Source organism: Hylobates moloch, unplaced genomic scaffold, assembly GCF_009828535.3.
Source record: "Hylobates moloch isolate HMO894 unplaced genomic scaffold, HMol_V3 SCAFFOLD_10, whole genome shotgun sequence".
NCBI classification, from domain to species: domain Eukaryota; kingdom Metazoa; phylum Chordata; class Mammalia; order Primates; family Hylobatidae; genus Hylobates; species Hylobates moloch.
In genome coordinates, this window is record NW_026652285.1 from 37,674,339 (window position 1) to 37,691,774 (window position 17,436).

A 17,436-nucleotide genomic window follows, 5' to 3' on the forward strand; every position below is an offset into this window, starting at 1 on the left:
AATGAGATGTATTGTACATAATATTTAGTCAAATATATATACTTTTAAAAAAATGAATAAAGTATAACTAGACAATATATAATTATGCATTATTGTTAAAAGTGAAAAGTTTTTAAATAAATGATAAAATATTTTTTTAAAAATACATGAAAGATATTTAAACTACTGCTTTTATATGATACATAATGCAGAAAACTTAGTACAATAATTTACACATAAAAGCTGAGTCCCATGGTATATAAAGAATCAAGCACTGGAGGGAATACTAGGGAAAAAGAGGTTTTAGGATAAAAGAAAAAAAAACAGTTTCTTTAATACTATGCTATGACCTGTAATGTTTGTTGATCATGTTTCTTAAATATTCCACCTGCCTAAGAAGAGATAAACAAATAAGAAAGAAATGGTATAATTCTGCTTTTAATCCTAATACCACTTTCTCTTAGTATTTCTTATAGTTGTTATTCTCTCTCTCTTTTTTTTTTTTTTTTGCTTTTTCAGAAGGGAAAGTTTTATATGGCAGCTTCTGGTCTACTTTGGTTCCATTGCTACTGATTAATTTTTGGTTATTTATAATATAATCGTTAGCTATGATTATTGGGATCATTAATGGAATATATATGTGAATGTTTATCTAAAATGAGATGGAACTTTCATGTATAGGTGATGTTGATAAATTAATAACTTGTATTAGGTAAGTGAATGGCTAGTGGAGATATCCCTCCAATTGCAGAAGTAAACAGATTAAATACATAGCTTCAGCTGTGGCATGAGAAAACAAAATGGAACACAAGCTAGGTTAGAAACATCAAGCCTACCTAATGAGATGAAATTTGTTGTGTTGTTCATATAACAGATGACATAAATAAAATAATGATGAACATTTCATGAGTCATAGGACAGTTCCTTGAATATCTTGTGGATGTGGACATGCTCTGGACAGTGAATGGTAAATTAATATTTATTGGTTGTCATCTATGGGTTTCTATTTGATCTATTGAGGTCATATGCTTCTTGGTGGATATTCATATGAAAGAAACTGATGCAATGGTTGATGATTACCACCTTTAACATTCTCCCTATTTTCTACCCAATTCCGACATTAAATTTTTTCTCTGTGGTTAGCTGATATCACACCTTGCTCTACTAATAGTGCTGCAACAAGCAAAAAAACAAGAATTTATGGTAAGTGGTGTGACAAAGATATAACTTCACATGGGTAAAGAATACACTTTGTAAAACTTAAGGTATTCTCCCAAAGCATGTAGGTTTTTCAGTTATTTTATTTTATCTATTATCACATGTAATTAAGGAAAGAAAGTCTCTTTGACAAATGGTGCTGGGAGCATTGTATTTTCACATAAAATAAAATGAACATTGACTCTTTCCTCACATTATACTAAAAAATTAACTCAACCTGATCACACACTTAAATGGAAAAACTAAAATTATAAAGATTTTAGAAGAGAACATGGGAGAAAATCTTTGTGCCAAGTAGCAAAGATTTCTTAGGACATAAAAAATTGAGCTATAAAATTAATACATGAACGACGAGCAAATTCAAAACTCACTCTTCAAAAGTTAGTATTCAGCAAACAAAAATCAAGGCCCAGAATAAGATAAAATATTCACTATATATATATAGTGAATATGCATATATCGTGAATCTTTATATATCATGAATATATATATCACGAATATATATCTGACAAAGGACTTGTATCCAGATTATATAAAGAATAATCTGGATGCAAGATTCTTGTATAAATATAGTAATATAACATATTCTTGTAAAATATATTCTTGTATAATAATATAAAGAATTCTTACAAGTCAATAAGCATGTAGTTTTAACAGTTACTGTACTATATATACTATTACATGCAATAAGGAATTCCCTGATTTTTAAAATAAATAAAAGAAATTATGACTAAATGCTGTACAACTCCCTACAGTCCAAAACATTCCAAGAAGTAAAATATAAAATTCATGACTACATAATCATATTGTGCTTTTCAAAAAACTATTAGATGGTGAATTAGATGATAAGCAAGGCTCTACTTGGAATGATGTTTAAAGATAATAAAGCTATGTCTCAAATACACTTTATGAATATAGTAACTTATTTTTAAAGATGAAATTCTCAAAGATAAAAGGGAAAGAGCCTAATATGAGATTTGAAAATTGAGTGTATCTCATGTATATTTTCTTAACCCCTAAGCATAGCATATTTTCTATTTACTTAGAAATGAAAAATTTAAATTAAATATCTATGTGTGTATACATATATATATGTGTGTATGTGTGTGGAGAAAGAGAAAGATAGTGTGAAATAATATCTTTATCTCTATATGTGTGTCACATTCAGTAAGGACACACACACACACAAAGCAAGAGAAAAATTGAATGTGTAAAAAGTGCCTGGGGAAATTACTCTGTGAACTGTCCTGTGTATTAGTCATTCTTAGTCGTTTCATAGGAGTTAATCTGCTGTCCCAAATTATATGTTTTTATAAATATGAGGCAGAGATTTAATTACACTACATATTTTCTTATTAGGATAAACAATAGCTAACTGTGATATGATGTTAATTCAATATGATGGAAAACATGTAATGAAATAAGACTTTCAAATCATATTAATGTAGATGTGCTATGCTTCATAATCCCTTTTTTTTTTTTTTTTTTTGAGATGAAGTTTTACTTTGTCGCCCCGGCTGGAGTGCAGAGTGCAGTGGCGCAATCTCGGCTCACTGCAACCTCCACCTCCCAGGTTCCAGCAATTCTCCTGCCTCAGCCTCCAAGTACCTGGGATTACAGATGCTAATTTTACTTGCTCAGCTAATTTTCATATTTTTAGTGAAGACAGCGTTTCACCATGTTGGCCAGGCTGGTCTCGAACTCCTGACCTCAAGTGATCCACCTGCCTTGGCCTCCCAAATTGCTGGGATTACAGATGTAAGCCACTGCGTCCAGCCCATGATCCTTTTCAACAGCATTATATTCAGTGGTTAATGACATGCACATCCTGGAGTGAAAGCATATTTTATTTGATCATGTGGGTTAAGCACTGACGAAATAGTGCAGTCCTGAGACTTGATTGCTGCACACATTCTTATTACTTGCTGGTTACTTAAAGAGAAGCTTACTGATTTCTTTAAGGAGACTAATAGGAAATAAATGAGTTCTCAGAGTTTATCAATTACAGAAGTAACAAAAATCATTCTAGTCCACATACTCTTCACAATACCAGTGGGTGGTAATGTAAAGGTGGAATTAACTGAGCCATTGCATAATCGCAGTCAAATACATGGTAGTGTGATGATGTCTAATGTTAAAAGTATGAGCTGGTTATTTAGATTAGATTCTGTGTTACTTCTGCAGATCAGTTGTTTATTTCTTTGTAAATGATAACCCCTATCGACTGAAATGGAACTAGGAATCCAATAGCTTAAAATACATGAGATCCTCTTGTTTAAAAGGTATAAGAATCCAATATTTTTAGCTACCTTTATCCAGGACTCATGAGGGAGCAGCACTTTACAAGTAATGCTAGAGCTTCTTGAACCAGTTGAAAATTTGCGCTTCTGAAAGCTTCGTGTTTAGTAGCTTAAATATCGCTTTCACACCAATTATATATTTAATCACACTCATTTTTTAATGTAAACTTTCTACATTGGGTCAAAATTTTTAAAAAATTACTTTTATGTTTTACTATGTGTGTGAGCATGTATGTGTGTGTGTATTTGCTGAAACAAAGTCAAAATGTTTAAAATAAACATATGCAGTTAGCCTGAGAAATTAAAAAAAAATCAGTTTCTAGACTGGATTTGTTTTTATTTTTTATTTGATTCCTTAACAGGGCTTCAGTGTTCATGTGAATCTTTGAATTTGTAGGTAGAAGAATACATTGGTGTGTACTTTTCTCAATACGATTTCTGTAGCTTTTATAAAATTATTAGATGGAGTTTTGATCTTCAAATATTACAAACTGTAACTTTGGAATCATCCTACCTTTTCATAAGACCTTACCTTTTCAAAGTTAACAGGTCAAATTTGATGTGAAAATATCTGTAAATTAAAAACTTGCCTGTCTACTAGCTGCATAGCTAGAGCTTCTAGAATGACAAGTGTTCACATTCTGACAATCAGCTATTTCTTCTATAACTCCATTTATGTTCAAATCAAATTTCACTTCAAGCATTATACCATTTTTGTTTCTCTGCTAGCTTCCATCTTTGTTGACCGATTCCTTTTCTCAGTTATCCATTTTTGTAAAATGTCATATTAGTTTATCACTGAGAGACAAAAAGGCAACGCGAATACATGTGTTGGTTTCTGTACTTGAACTGCACAATAGATGTGCAGTGATTAATTACCGAATTATTTGAAAGAAATGATGTGATTTGGTCACCAGTCATAATATGCATTTGTTACTTACATAGTGATTTGTGGATTGAAGAAATAAGAATAAAATTAATACTTTAGGAAATTACATTTAATATACTGTAGTAACTGAAACTTAAACCATGTTGTGTGGCACTGGTATTATTTAATTACGGTAACTGAAATTCATACATATCAGAATCACATAAAGTGAGGACTGTCTGTATTCAATATCCGGTAAAAATATTCTTCAAAAATGAAGGCAAAATACTTTTTTCAGAGCAACGAAAGAGGAGAGAATTTGTAACTGCCAGAACTTGTCTCAATAGAAATACTGAGGAGTGTTTTAGGGCTCAAAGGATATGATACCAGCCTTAGTGTAGGGAAACATACAACTACAGGAAAGAAAGAATACCACTGGAAGGGTTGTCTACACGGGACAGTAACTTTAAAAGAATATATAAATGTTCTTCATTTAATTTATCTAAAAGTCAGTTGACATTTTAATGCAAAAAAAGTCATCTGTTATGACGTTTATAACTTAGGAACATGTAAAATATAGATTTATATAATACTGCCAAAAATTTGATTGTGTAAAGGAAATTGAACTATTCTAGGTGCTTATATTTTACATGAAGTTGATATCACCTGTAAGTAGATTATGATAAAGCCAAAAATGTAATTCCTACATTAACGATTAAAACATAGGTAAGGGCTGAGGGCGGTGGCTCATGCCTGTAATCTCAGTCAGCACTTTGGGAGGCCAAGGCAGGCGGATCACGAGGTCAGGAGATTGAAACCATCCTGGCCAACATGGTGAAACCCCGTCACCACCAAAAATACAAAAATTAGCTGGGTGTGATGGCGTGCTCCTGTAGGCCTAGCTACTTGGGAAGCTGAGGCAGGAGAATCGCTTGAACCCCAGAAGTGGAGGTTGAAGTGAGCCGAGATGGCACCACTGCATTACAGCCTACTGACAGAGCAAGACTCTGTCCCCCCACACCAAAAAAAAAAGAAAGAAAGAAAAAACAGAAAACTAGGAAAGTATAGCTAGAAACATCAACAGAAGAATTAAAAGAGAATAAAATTTTTGAATAATTCAAAAAGGCAGAAAATGAGGAACATAGAAACCAAAATCAGATAGGAAAAATTGAACAATGGACACTACAAACCAATTCCCATCACTAATTCCACTAAATGTAAACTGACTAAATAGTCCTATTAAAAGTAGATATAATCACAGTAAATATAATAGGCAGTCTGAAATCTAAAAGAGATTAATTTGAAATATAAAGACAGGAAAACATTAACAGAAAAAGGGTGGAAAACAATATGCCATTCAAAACGTAAAAATAAGGCTATTTTGTCTACATTAATGTAAATGTAAACCTCAAGATAAAAACTATTAGCAGAAAAAGATAATTTAAAATAAAGATCAATTAATAAGAAAGATATGGCCGGGCACGGTGGCTCATGCCTGTAATCCCAGCACTTTGTGAGGCTGAGGTGTGTGGATCACCTGAGGTCAGGAGTTCGAGACCAGCCTCAACATGGAGAAACCCCGTCTCTACTAAAAATACAAAATTAGCCGGGCGTGGTGGTGCATGCCTATAATCCCAGCTACTCAGGAGGCTGAGGTAGGAGAATTGCTTGAACCTGGGAGGCGGAGGTTGCAGTGAGCCGAGATCGCGCCATTGCACTCCAGCCTGGGCAACAAGAGCGAAACTCCGTCTCCAAAAAAAAAAAAAATAAGAAAGATATAACAATCATAAATGTGTATGCACCTAATTAAAGAGGTACAAAATCAAAAAAAATTTATGAACTGTAAAAAATAAAGGGAAAACTGGGCAAGTTCATTAACATAATTGTGGATTTAAACACATCTTACCCTTGTGACCTCAATGATGCTACCTCATCTCTTAAAACAAGTACCTTGTTCTAGTTCAAATAAACGTAACACTACTTCTGTTTTAAAAAGTGAGACTTAAATTAGATAATATGTACAAAGTGCTTATCACAGGATTGTAGAGCACATAATACTATTTCTATAAGGAGTAGATGTTAATGTTTCCTGAAATTATAATTGTCCAACATATAATGAAGAAAAATCCATTCGAAAATCTTGGCATTCTACATATGAAAATAACTTTCTTGAGCATTGCCGTATTTTCTTGTTTCTTTTGATTGCTAAAATCTTCTATTTTTCCAATAACCCTTCTACCTTAATACTTTGCACTTTGGATTTTGGTCCTTACATTCTCAGAAATTGATCTCTGAAAGGTTGTGATGGCAGCAGGGGCCATCTGGAGCTGCCTCTGCCATGACACCAACTGCACTGCGGAAGGCGCCGCAGGGGCTGCATGCTCCACAAAGCTAGCACAGGAGCCGGGAGTAGGTGGAAGCCCCTCCTGCTTCCAAGTTGGAGGGGCGGGAGCCCCGCGCCCACAGACGCAGCTACAGCTGCTTAGCTGCAATGCAGACCTGGGCATCTCTGCACCCTCAGAGGCTCAGGAAGTCAGTCCCCTTGCTCCCACAGGCTCAAAAGTGCCTGCTCCCACTGCCTGACCTCTCCTCACTCCTGGCACCCACTCTAATTTTGGTGCTAAGCAGTGGCTGAGCCCAGGTGCTATCACGACCTGACTGGGTGTGCACACACTCAGTGCAGCACTGACACTCCAGCCCCCGCCACCTCTGCCCCTTCTGAATTTTGGGTACCTACGAGCATGGGAGGGAGGCCGAAGGTGGGTTGAGTGTGGCTTGGCATGGTTCCTGCAGGCACCACTAGGCACAAACAGCCTGGGTGCCATGGGCACTGTGGATGGCAGGTTAATGGTGGCAGGAGGCAAACAGGCTCCTGGGTGGAAAGGGATGGGTCCCCAGTGAAACCCCACCTCCAGGCCAGAGATGACTTGAGGCCCGGAGATTGGGCTGCCAGTTCCACAAACCAGCGTGAGAACTTGTGGTGCTTTTATGAGTTGCTCATAGCCACCCATGGACCAATTAGCATGCAATTCCTCCTCTCTGAGGTCCATAAAAACCCTGGGCTCAACCAGACTTGGGCAGAAAACAGGATGAACTGTCTACAGAGAGGAGCTACCCACTGTGGATCTCTTCTCTGCTGAGAGCTGAACACTCGCCAGGATGCCCTGCCTGCACAGAGCTACCCATCTTGGGTCTCCTCTCAGTTGATTGCTGAGCAGATGTTGGGACTACCTGTTGCGGGTTTCCTCTCTGCTGAAAGCTAAACGCTCTTTGGGATGCCTTGCCTGCAGAAAGGGGCTACCCACTGCAGGTCGTCTCTAAGCTGTTCTGTCACTCAAAAAAGTACCTCTTCGCCTTGCTCATCATCCACTTGTTCGCGTGCCTCATTCTTCCTGGTTGCAGGACAAGAATTCCAGACCTGGCAAGTGGCAGGGCAAGAGCTATAACACAAATAGGGCTGAAACACGCCCCTTGCTCACCACGTGACAGGCAAGAGAAGGAGAGAGAAGAGAAGGAGAGAAGAGCTGCAGCCCTTGAGGGAGCCCAGACCTAGGAACTCCCTGAGCCAGGGCTGTGACTCCCTCTTTGGGGCTCTTTGATTCCTGGCATCTCCAAGCCTCCAGGTGCCACTATGTTCCCTGGTGCCAGCCGGGTAAGCTGCTTGTGATATGCCTGGTCCAGTGGTAACCTTGCAGGGAGCTGGCACCTGTGCCAGTGCCTGGAGCTACACACTCCACTGCCACTGGCATGCCTGGCTGTGCCCAGTGGCTGGCTTCCATGCTCACTTGCTCACACACCCCTCACTGCTCCATCCCTAGCTCACTCTTGGCAGGCGTGGGATCCAGCCCGGTAGCATGAGCTGAGTACAACCTGCCAGGCCAAGTGGGTGGAATGAGCCCATCGGGCCAGAGCAAAACTCAGGCAAAGGTGCCACTGGCTATAGAGATTTCTGGCTTGAAAAGTGACACCCCAAGGATCCTGTGACAGTTGTGTCATCTTTTCCTAGATAGATTTCACTTCTTACTCTTTATTTTCTTTGATGGGTTGTTCACAATAGAAACTGAACAATCCATCAAAGAAAATAAAGTGAATGAAGGCAGCGTTTCAAAAGAAGAAAGGACTGGGCGTAGTGACTCACGTCTGTAGTCCCAGTACTTTGGGAGGCTGAGGCAGGTGGAACCCCTGAGGTCAGGAGTTCAAAACGAGCCTTGCCAACATGGTGAAACCCCATCTCCACTAAAAATACAAAAATTAGCCGGCATGGTGATGCACACCTGTAATCCCAGCTACTCGGGAGGTTGAGGCAGGAGAATTGCTTGAACCCAGGAGACGGAGGTTGCAGTGAGTCGAGATCACACCATTGCACTCTAGCCTGAGTGACAGAGTGAGACTCTGTCACAAAAAAAAAAAAAAAGAAGAAAGAAAAGAAAGGATGACTCTGCAGGCAGGTTGTCCTTTCTTCTTTTGAAATACTGTCCTCCTTGTGGCTCTATATCATTCAGCTCTTTGAAATGCTCTCATGTCTTTGAGATTCTTCTCTCAGCTATTTTACTGTTCGTATTTTTTTTCTCACCTTGGGATGATGTCTCTTTAGGGTCTGATTATTTTGATGTGACCTTGTCTTTCAAAATATACACTTGCAGATCTTATGCATTCTCATTATCTATATGATCACTTCACTCTTGATGATTATAATCCAAATGTTCAGCTCCAAAATATAAATTTATTCATTCATCTTAATTTAAAAATAGCATATTGTTAGCACTATGATTAACTATGCAAGAAGTTTTCCTTTCTCCTCATTTATAGCAAATTTAAATGTTACGATAATTTTTTTCTTTTACAATATTTTTGGAATCTGTCAGCACTGATTATCTTGTTGACACCCTCACCACTCTGTTTCTGTATTATGACAATAGTTCTTTTTCCAGAATCTAATTTATTATTTCCTTCTTCCTTCCAATCGATCCTATAACCTGTACTCATGTCAGTCTTCTTTAAGCAATATCTACCCCCATAGTACTAGCCTCCTTTACAAACATCAATGGCTGCATAGTAAAAATATCAATCCAAATTACTGTTTGATGTTTTCAGGTTTTCATAATCTAACTCAAGCAGTTTTATCTGCCTAACCTTTCAAATATAAATTCCCACAATTATTCTTGATGGTCCATGTATCTTAGTTTTCTCTTCTTGTGAACCAGCTCTCTCCATGATTCTTTTTCCTGGCTCATCCCAAGTTTCTGCCCCATACTAGAAAATCCTTGCTCACTCTCTCAACTTCAGCTCAGGGTCCCCTCCTATGAAGCTTCTGCTTATTTTACTGCCCTTATTTTCTTATTTAAGTTTACCTTCTGTGTCACATAATAGACTATTTTTTCCTAGATACTCTGATTATAACTCATTTTCCTATACTTAGCAAGGATTCTGCGAGTCATATTTTGGCTTTGCTAGTTGGCTGCCTCTTAGTTTCTGCCACTGGAGATGCTAGGGGAAGACTGAAAAGTCAGAAGAGGAAGGGTTTTGCCTCTTATTGTTTTGTTCCCAGTGTCAGAACTGCTTTTTGTTTTTGTCAGCATCATCATAGTGGCATATCTGGACTTTGGTGATTACAGTTTACTAATGGCAGTTGATTTCACTATCAGCTTTCTTTTAACACCCCAGATCCAGCCTCATAATGACCTCTTATGGGCGTTAGAACCATCTTTCTTGTAGTCCTTCCTCAAATCTGAGTATGGGATCTATGCGGTCCTTCCTCTGAGGTCCTGTGGCATCTGTTCCAGGCATACAGTGCCCCCTTCTTACAAGTCAGATCTCCAGTTCCACAGAGCTTCTCCTTTGGGCTTTTAAACATCAATAATTTTAACCTTTTTCCTCTGTTAGCTTAGCCTAAGGGGTTGTTAAGTGCTTCCTGCAGTTACTGCTACTATGACACTTTAATATTCCTCTGTTTGTTGTAACAGTTCTCTGATAATGTTAGTAATTGCTTTCATTAAAATATACCTGGTAAAATAACTGGAGTAGTATCTGTCCCCTGACTGGACTCCATTTACTAGACCTCATCTCTAAGCCATCTCTCCTCCCTATATGCTCTATTATGCCATCTGTTAATTTAAGATATTTATTTATATTTGAGTTTTCTCTCAAAATAGACTGAGTTTCTTGAAGGCAGGATACTTCTTCTTAGTTTTGTACTCTCAGAATTCAGAATATAGCCTGATGCACTATATTTGTCAAATGAACAGAAGAATAAATGACAGCACTAAATTATCCCAATTCTATGTCTGTCATGTGGTGATGAAGCATTCTGGAAGCCTAGTTTTGTAAACTGCGTCTCAGAGCAGACCAGGAAGCTGTCTAGCTGGAAGGAGCACCAGCTACTTAATCAATGACTCACTACTTACTTAGGTTTCCATCACTGTCTGGGAAAGGACAAAAAGATAACTTTCTTTCCTCTCCTGCGAGTGTGTGCTACATGAACTCTTCTGAGGAAGAGATCTTATACCTTCATACATTTAAAAATGTTTTTAAACTCTTATGATTAAAATATATAACAGGATATATTACTAATTAATTAATAGAAATTATACTCAATTGATATTTGACATGGTTTGGCTCTTTGTCCCCATCCAAATCTCATGTTGAATTATAATCACCACATGTCAGGGAAGGGACCTGGTGGGAGGTGACTGGATTATGGGGGAGGTTCCCCCCTGTTGTTCTCCTGATAGTGAGTGAGTTCTCCCAAGATCTGATGTTTTAAAAGTGTGTGGCAGTCTCCCGACCCCCAACTCCTGCTCCACCATGGTGAGGCATGTTTGTTTCAGCTTCACTTTCTGCCATTACTACGTTTCCTGAGGCCTCCTAGCCATGGTGTCTGTTAAGCCTGTGAAACTGTGAGTTGATTAAACCTCTTTTCTTCATAAATTACCCATTCTCAGGTAGCTCTTTATGGCAGTGTCAAAATGAACCAATACAGTATTCCTTAATAAACATTAATCATGTTATGAAAACTTAATGTTATTATGCATTGTAATATTTTCTACAATAGTCATTTTTATTTCCTATGATTGATCATTGAATAGAACACATCAATTTAGTAGCCTTATCTGAGATTCTAATTCTATATTTATTTTTAAAATAATCTGAGTTATTTAAAAAATTTTATTTTCTGAGAAGAAAATGTAAAAACATAGTTTTTATATTTGTCGAAAATTTGTTTGAAATTTTCTTTGAATTACAATAAAGTAAAATATATATGTATATATATATGGTATTAGCTCCTTGGACCACACAGACTGCCTAAATAAAATATTCATGTGCCATTTTCAGAGAAAATCTTTTAAACATTTTAAAGAAATAGTCAAGAATATAGATAATGAGAAAAAGTAAAAGCATGGTTTTTACAGAACTATTTAAATATGCACAAAATTACGTGAATTGAAGCAGTTTACACTCCTCTAGGCATTTTAACCCAAAGCAGACATGAAGGGATATGCATAGTACACTCTTAACACAATTATATTATTCATGTTATATCACTATTTTTTTCTAATCTTAGTTTTCTTTCTTAAGTCTGACTCTTCTTCTTTTCTTTGTCGTGATCCATGTACATAACCAACCTATAATTATTTGTTAATCTCTTATTTAGGCTGAATATTACACAGAGAAAAGAAAGTGCCATTTTATTAGGAAATGCATTTTGTTTATTCATGATCTAGTTTAAGAAGTTTTTCTCAGATAACATGAAAAATTGAGTGTACACTCTATTCAACAATGAACTGATTAATCTTTTCTTCCCTCACAAGGGATGATAGCCTATGCATTTCATCCTCTGTTTTGTATGGGCCTAACACTACCTTTCTAGGAGGAAAGTCTCAATCAATGTCATCGGACCTAACAGTTCAGATTTCTGTTTTCTAGAAACAATTGACTACAGTTATATATCATCTACATTCTTTTTTTCACTGCTGTGATCTCATTCTTCTGATAACTAGATTTCACACAGTAGGATTCAGCAAGGTCAACAGTTAGACACCTTGAACTCATCCAGTAGTCCACAGGATTGTCACTTGATTAAATGATAAGGCAAAAACACATTATTAAGAATCTAGAGAGGTAGAGAGCATAAAAAGGAAAGGCACAAATTATAACATCTGTAAAAGTCAGCGCGACTTGTTTTAAAAAATCAGTATTAGGCAGCATATGGCTAGGAAAATAACATTCTTCCCCAGGGATTGCTAAGTGTAGCATAATAAGTGCAACCTTTATAGCCAGCAATTAGTCTGCCATGCAATGCCTTCAGCGGAAAATGGAATTACCAACAAGACTCCATCCTTATCAAGAAGCCATATATGCTATTAATAAGCAGCCTATATCTTTTCTTTCTTATTGTCTTTTTAAAATCAAAGGAAGCCCAGGTTGAATTGTGTTAAGTAGAGAGAAAGTGTTGCCTCTGCTTGGAGTTAAGAAGAGTCAGTCAGTTGTGATCTGTGGCTAAATTTTTCTAATAGCTATTTAAACTCTTCTTATGTTTTCTTATCAATTGATGAGACAATACTTTGACAATTTAAAAGTAAAACATATATCTGAATCTAAGTTGAGTGTTTATGATATCATTCTGCGGCATTAATGTCTAAGCCAAATCTTTTTCCTTTGTGAGCAAGCGCAGCCCTAAACATAGTTGGAAGAGGAAGAAATATGCCTCCTATTATTTACTTATTTTCGTGATATGTTTCCTTTGTATTATAGATATCAGTTTGTCATTCCACATCAGTAGAAATGGTCTGGGAGAGGGAAGGTAAATTATTCACACTGTAATGTCAACAGTCAGCAATGCATGGTAATAACACAACCTTTTCTTTTTGTATATTTTCCATGCATTGATCCATTTTTCTAGAATGTTCACTCTTGTCTTACGTAACTGAAAAAAACAGACAAACAAACAAACAAAAAAACTTGTCCTTCATGTCTCAGCTCTAAGTTCCACTTACCTGTTCAGGATGGGTGTGGTGGCTCATGCCTGCAATTTCAGCCCTTTGGGAGGCTGAGGTGGGAGGATAACTTGAGCCCAGGAGTTCAAGACCAGCCTGGACAACATGACAAAACCCTGTCTCTATAAAAAATACAAAAACATTAGCCAGGTGTGGTGGTGTGCACCTGCAGTCCCAGTTACTCAGGGGACTGAGATAGGAGGATTGCTTGAGCCTAGGAGGTGGAGGCTGCAGTGAGCCGTAATCATGCCACTAAACTCCAGCCTGGGTAACAGAGTGAGACCTGCCTCAAACAGAAAAGAAAAAAAAATTCCTCTCACCTGTTCAAATTGCTGTGTGGCCCCTATTCCTAGGCCAAGCACAGATGGGTGCTTACACCTTGAGTGTACCGTGCTTCAACTTTAGCACTGTCACCTCTAGACCTTAAGTTGTTCAAAGTTAGGTTAATCGTCCGTGTGTCTTTGTATTCACTAGGCTAATGTAGTATCCTATGCATAGTGAGCACTTAATAAGCCCACTGAATGATTTCATGTGCTAATAAATTAACAAGTATAAAATTACTTAACCAGATTTATTTTCAAAAGAGACAAATAGATTTCAGAATTTTAGCCACTAGAACACTTTACTGAGAAAATGTATTGATTATGAGGAAAACCAGCCAAGTATCCATGGAATCTCAGCTTTCCTATGTGATTATTCTTGTTTGAGATATTACTTCTTGAAATCTCTTATAACTTGTAACACTGAATGATTGCCCAGGTGTTGCACTTGTCACTAGACTGAATTTGTTCTCCAAGACACAGCCTTCTAGTGCTTCTGCTGGGCTCACCCCTCTATCAAAACATCCCTTTACTATGTGACACTTCAGTATGGGTCGTCATTGTGTGCCCAGTTCATGTTCTGGGTTTCTGTTTGTTACACCCCATCATTTGTACTTCAGTAACCTATAAGTAAAGGTAGTCTTTCTTCACTACCACTTAATCTCTCCATAAAGCTCTATTTATGAAACTGTAAATGATAACTTGATTTTTACTGCTCATTGACGGTCTTCTGTCTTCTATGTTATTTCTTATTTTGAAAGATACACTGCTTCTCCTAATGATCATGTTATTTAGCTTTTTGAAATATAGTGGCTGGTGTTTGCAATATTTTGTGGAAATCAGGTCTTGCCGATTTCTAAATCAGGCCTTGCTGAATACTAAATTCCTGCTTTCAGTATGTGTGATTAGGACCCTCCACCTAGAGTAGACAAGTCTAATGACAAGCCCTGGCACTCTATTTCTATCCCAGGAGTCATGATAGGTCCTGGTCATGTCAATCAGCAGAGGCTAAGAATCACTCAGGTAAAAACCAACAGTGGTAACAAAAGTGAAAGAAACTTCAGTTAGAAAGCAAATTAAGGGACTTCTTTTTTAACCTACATGATAAACTCTATAATGGCAGTGAAATATTTTATTTGTCTCTGCAATTTCTGTTCCTAATGAGTACCTGAAAAAATGTCAGATATTTTAAATTAAATTTTAATTTTGACTTTACATTAAAAGTCTATATTTCTTAATTATTTAAATCTTCAGTAGTTTCAGAACTTTCAGCATATTTGTTACTAATCATCAATTCATAGTTGAATATAATTTTAAACAAGTAGGAATTTTTTAATAAGCAAATAAAACATGTATTACAGTAGAATATTGAGTAGCTTACTTAGGAAAATTTAATATGATACTCATGCCTCTCTGTTAGCAGTTGCCATTTTCTTTTTATTAATTCAGGCATTATTCTTCAGGCTCCACAGATACCCAAGGAGTTTCACATACTGAATCCAGGGAGTCTATGGACATGAAGGCAGGAAAAAAAAATCATATTTTTTTCAGTAACATTTACTTAAATTAAGTGTTTTATTGGGGTTCCCTATGAATATAGGCAAGAAAGCATAGAACATTAATAACTGTGACTTAATCATCAGAAGATATTGCAGGTATTTCTGTTTCATGTTAGAGGTGCTGTATATATAACTTATGATTATCACTAACTTGGGATTTCATTAGTTATAAACCAAATTCCTCATCACGGTTCAACTCATTATTTCTGTCTACAAATATTTGATCAACATTAACCTCCCAGTACCGGGAAAACTCCACACCTAGTAGTCATTTAGCAAATTAAATCTTGAAATCATGTGTTCTTACAATGGTTACGTAGATAGATATGCCACATTCAAATACTCTCAATTCTCAATTGTTTGATCAATATATGGAAAGAGGTGAGTAATTATCATTATTTGTCGTTAAAACATGAGAGTTCAAATGAGAATACTTAATTCAGAGAGTGTAACCTTTTATAAGACATATAGACATGTAGAATAGAAGAGTTAGCAATTTTCACATAGGCACATGTTTAAAAAAAACAAAATTTAAGTTTAAATTTCCTATATTTCAGTGTGTTACTTTGTTAATCAATTTATTAAGATACATGTTACTAAATAACAAATATTATTTTACACTGTTGATAATATGTTTTAATATAATTGATTTTGTAATCTTATGGGATTTTATATATTTAAAAGTATTATTCTAATAAGATGGCAAGGGATGCATTAGCTTCACCAGCTATCCATAAGAGTCCATGGAACAAAAAAAATCTAGAACATCAACTCTAATGCTTTTGTTTTTAGTAAATGTATCTAGCAATTATCCCTAGTTTCATCCCTGCATATTACAATTTATCATGGATACCTTGAATGTTTCCTTTTAAAAAATTCTCAAGAACCAGATTAATACAATGTGCTACTGATTTCTTTATATTTTCTGGATGTTTTAGTGAAGCAAAAGATATTGTGCAGTTATAAATGACATTCCTTGAAATTATATTCACTATATCATATTCAAACTTTTATGTAGGAAGAATGGAACGTAATCATTGAATTCACAGGTCTATTATATATAATATATAATATACATTTTGTAATTGAAGCACATAATGATTTGACAATTATTCTACCTTCTGTCACAGTTCCAGCAAACTAATAGCATAACATTGCTTTATCAGAGAATTCTAAGACTTTTGTTAACTCATCCGTTATTGCAATTAAAAATGGAATATCAAAGTAACAGCAAAACAAACTGATAAGAACTAATATAAGTTCATGTACTGAATCTGTACATTTTCATAGTTTTCTGAAGATTCTTGTAAATCATAGGGGTAGAATAACATAAAAAACATATTGCATACAGACATATATAATACTTAGAATAACATAGAGTAGCAATATTTTATTTGTATATTAAGACATCTGTTGACACTTCCTACGTCATATCTTGATCTAGGAAATTTTTAACGATTGTTTCTTCTTTGAGGGTCAGTATCCACCACATTGCTTGGAACTTTCTCTAAGTCCTATGCCTATCTTTGGCAGTTTCTCTAGATTATTACTGGGCTGCCACAATTTCTCTAATGTGAAAAAAGTGAATTTCTTTTCTCATTCTATAGAGACATGTCGATTTTTTTCACTTCTAGCCAATCTTACTATGTTCTCATTGTTATGACTTCAGAACCTTCACTTTCCATTTGTGTGATTTTAAGCAATTTAACTTTTTTCTTTCTGCATTTTAATTTCATCATTTGTAAAATGAGAATAGTACTTATTTCAAAAGTTAATGAAGTTAATAAGTTAATAAATGTCAAGCACTTAGAAAAGTGCCAGCCCATAATAAGTACTACATGAGCATTACTTATCGTGATGACGATGATGATGATTATAAATAACATTTTGGAACATGAATGAACATGGCTTGTCTGGGAGTATTGAAAATCCTGTGCTGTCTAAAAAAAGGATTATATTGGTAAGAGTTAAAAGATAGTTTGATGTAGAACAAATAAAGATAGACTGGGAATTAGAAAACCTGGGTTTTAGCCTCCTCCCCACTACTATGAGGAGTGTGGTATTTGTTTTTTATTCCTCCCTGGATCCCAGATTTCTTATCCATAAACAAATACTATCTCTTCAAGAATCATAATTATAAAATAAAAGTTATGAAATTTGAAAGGTTTACAGTAATCTGGGAAATATTAATATCCTAAT